This window comes from Electrophorus electricus, chromosome 5, assembly GCF_041902795.1.
Source record: "Electrophorus electricus isolate QZ-2024a chromosome 5, ASM4190279v1, whole genome shotgun sequence".
Lineage (NCBI taxonomy): Eukaryota > Metazoa > Chordata > Actinopteri > Gymnotiformes > Gymnotidae > Electrophorus > Electrophorus electricus.
Window position 1 is genome coordinate 1691075 of NC_137501.1, and position 3926 is coordinate 1695000.

The following is a 3926-nucleotide window of genomic DNA, read 5'->3' on the forward strand; positions in this document are numbered from 1 at the left end:
AAATGCAGACTCACAAGGCTTCTCGTTCTCCAACCAGTGGACATTTCCACTAGCCCAAGACCGCAGTTTGTAGCGAAGCTTCCTTCGTTTCTCTTTGTCTGAGCAGAGCAGTATTTTAATCTTGATTCATGTAAAATAATCCCAAAGATGAGGTTTCATGTCTGGGTGCCTGAGAATAACAGGCCTTAATCATCACAAGCTTCAAATGCCCTGTTTCAGCTCTCGTGACCGCCACTGACACGCAGTGTCACAGTACGAATCCTCTATGTTTAAGCTCTAACACGCTCGTGTCCAGTAATATGGAACTCTGTAAGGAATAGAAAGCGTGTGTAAGGGCTGCTCCCAAACTCAGTCCCAGTCGCTTAATCGTAACTTTAAATGTTTACTATTATTTTCCAGTTTGTTTCCATTTTGCCAAGTTTGTACTGTTGCAGTTGTTGGTCACTTTTTTTAAAACCTAAATAATAATAATAATAATAATAATAATTATTATTATTATTATTATTATTATATGTTTATTGGTCTCCTATGTAAAAGGTAACTGCATTGCTGTTACTAGTTTACTATTATTTTATTGCGTTGTAATAGAATGTTTAACTCTTTATATTGATTTGTCTGCTAGCGCTGTTCCGGTCCCGTTCTTGTTCCGGTCCCGTTCCTCGTACAGGACAGGGGGCAGGGGCGGAGAACTGTTTTTGTGTCTTTGCACGGTTGCCTTTACATTCACCGACATCCGTCACCCGAGCACTGCGGTGAGTGCACCGGAGTTCCGTTTCACTGGCAGTCTAGCGTTGCACGAGCCTCTGCTCCGCTAAAACACGCTGAGACGCAGAGAGGAACCTCTGGCGCGAGCTTTGGATGTGGATGTAGATGCGCTTTCAACCCTCCCTCTCGGCTACCACAAAGGCTCGCGACCGAGGGAGCGAGCGGAGGCAGAGTTCCGCTATGTAAACGGACACCGTCGTATGTCTCGTTTTCTGGCAATTTTGGAGGCGCGACCATGCGGAGAAACAGACAACCGAACATGTTTCGCCAAAAAATGATGGGAAATTAGAATCAAAAAATCACTCTAGAAACACTAAGGCGCGTGGCACAGCCGTGGTAAGCACAAAAGTGTGTATTCCGCCGGTCTGGGACGACGCTTCGCCGGAGGACCAGTCTCGCTATAACAGCCAACGCTGCAGTCCGTGGCGGCGGAAAGCGCTCGCGGAGGGTAAGTTTGTCACATCAGCTGTAGACACGAGCGCTTTGCAGAAACGTTCGATTTAAAAGAAGAAAGTATTGTCATCTCGCGCGGTATGGGCTTCTGATTTATGCTTCTTTTATTGTGAAAGAAGGCTCCGTGGGGGGAGGAAGGGATATCTGATACCGTCAGTAACTCTGTCGGCATGTTTCCAACTGTTGCCTCTTTTCCGTGAAGTTTAACATGCAGATCGTTTGATCGTTCGATGCTTTTCAATCTTGGGAAGATTCGCCACTTCTTTGATAATAAAATAGCGCAGTGCGGTTTAAAGTGTTGGACGCGAATCAAATCTCTGCTCAACGGACAAAAAAACGCACACAAGAAAACGCACACACACACACGCACGCGCACACACACACACACACCGTTATAGGCTTTGACCGTTGTGCCTTGTAATACGTGGAAAATACATTTTCTTTCTTTCTTTTCCTTCTGTTTTTCTGTGCTGAAAGCAGCGGCACGTCCCGTTTTTAAAGGATTTGGATCTTTTCTGTTCGTACCAAATTCACGCCACATATGCGAACTGATACATCTTATGACCCACATTAAAGGGGCTTTGTGTTAATAATTGTGACACGTGTTTGGGCGTTTATAGTATTTTGGTGATGTAGGACAGAAGGCTGCTCTTGTGGGGTTTTTTTCGTAAGCTCTGACAGAAAGTACCGAATCATTTGTCATGTTACTTCAAGGTTGATCGCACTGCTGGTCGCGGATCAGTCGTTATTTTCATATTCATTTGTATCATGTTATAGAGCCTACAACTAAATTAGCAAAATCGTTTATTGTTTGTTTTCTTTTGACATTCATGAAGTCAGTAGCATCTGCAGTTTTTCTTTTCTTTTTTCTTTTCTTTTTTTTGCGATAATTACTGCGTGACCAGACGAAAGCAAAACGGCGCGCGACTGCGCTATTGTTGGTCTTACCGACTTAACTTGGTGGTTTAATGATTGTGTCGCGCCGGAGAGACAGTTCATGAAACCGTGTATAAGTAGAAAACTGTATAAAACTGTGTGTGTGAGAGGGAAATTGCGCGTATGTGTGTGAGAGATAGAGAAATTGCGCGTGCGTGCGTGTGTGTGGCAGAGAGCGAGCGTCCGTGAGTGTGCGCGCAGACACCCACAGGAGAGACAGGGGAGGGGTGTCCTCGCACAAAAGTGTTATTGTAACGAAGAACAATCTATTGTTCAGAATGTAGCGCATCGATTCATACTTATACCGGACGCGCGCCTGGCAGTCTTTCGACTACGGTCAGCAAAACTGTAAGGCGAGATCCCAAACCCACCCACTGCCACTGCTGCTCAGTGGGAGGGGGACAGGAATCAAAACAAAAGGCAGAGGCGCGCGGTGATGGACCCAGCCGCGCGCCGCTGTTACGCTGTGTCCGAAGCGAGGCCGTGCACTGTCACAGCACGCGGCGGGTGCTCCCCCAGATGTTTAGCCGTCCATTGAGAGTCAAACGTGTCTCCCGTGGGGGTTGGTCTCTTTATTGTTGGAGCACAATGGACTGACATCCTTCCGGAGCTCAGCGCATCAAATCCTCACACACGTTTCACAGGCACCGCCGGGTTAAAAATAAAAGCACAAGGGTGGATAAATTAGCATACGCGTTTGTCCGGGAATACCTACTTGGTCTTCTCCGACCAAGCACATACGTCTCAAGGTCAGAAATGCCTAACGCGTGAAGTCTGGGGGGTTAGTGGGCACAAGAACAAATCAAATCGAGGCCGTGTAGCAAACTCACGGTATTACGGCAGAGTGCTTCGTGATGCGTGAGATTTGATTGGTTGGGCGCGAGACCGTGAGAACCGTCCCAAATGCGCGAGTCTCACGGCCAATGCGTGAGACCTGAGAGGTATGCAAATAAATGCTGAAAAAACAGCTGCAACATATCTAAAATTAAAGACAGAATAACAGACCCAAACAGTGATGAAATTAAGAAACGGGTTTGAATGACTGCGTGCACTGGCCACAAGCACTGCCGTTCGTGTTTGTGTCAAGTTTATCCTTCGTATGAAAGAATATTCAGTGTCTATTTCGGCCTGCGAAAAACGTTCAGATAAAACAACACAATATGACATATGCTGTAGGATCTGTCGCGTGAACAAATAGGCAACATGTGCCCGTTTCTGTTAGACTGATCTTTGTTCTTCAGATCATCAGTTCACGTGAACCGTTCGTCGTATTGAATTAAGGTCCGACCCTACTGGGACAGATGTTCCCATCTCAGCCTTCGTCGTCTGAGCGCCCGTGGCTAATGTCCATGAAGGGGCAGAAATCACCTGCTGGCTTTCATGCTGCTGTACAACATCTCTGTGTGTGTGTGTGTGTATGCGTGCATGTGCTCGGTATTCCCTCGTCATCCGTGCTGGGATTACTTTGTGCCGTCGCTGATTGCCTGTTGGCTCGTGCTGGTGTGCCTGTAGCTCGCCGATTCTTCTCGCTTCATCTCTCGTTAGGACTTGTTCTCACAGCTCCTTCATTAGCCATCTCCCTTTGAGTCTCGCGCTCCATCGCTCTCTGTTTCTTTACCTCTGCCAGAACTGTATCCTCTATTCTCTCTCTCTCTCTCTCTCTGCTCGAGCCCAGTGTCGGTTTCTTATTTCTGGACGATTTGAAAGGTGTTGTGATGCTACATTTTAACGATGTCGTACCTGAAGTCCGCGTGCCCATGTGATAATGGTTC

At 46.8% G+C, this 3926-nt stretch overlaps 1 protein-coding gene across 3 annotated transcripts in view; it reads left to right on the top strand.

Annotated features, from left to right (window-relative positions):
* The first annotated feature begins 698 nt into the window (after positions 1 to 698).
* sema4c (sema domain, immunoglobulin domain (Ig), transmembrane domain (TM) and short cytoplasmic domain, (semaphorin) 4C) overlaps positions 699 to 3926 on the top strand; it is a 56912-nt gene continuing 53684 nt past the window's right edge. For all 3 annotated transcript variants that reach the window (XR_014123948.1, XM_081714925.1, XM_035529885.2), the window contains exon 1: positions 699 to 1213. The gene's annotated coding sequence lies outside the window, so the exon portion shown is untranslated. The remainder of the gene's footprint in view (positions 1214 to 3926) is intronic.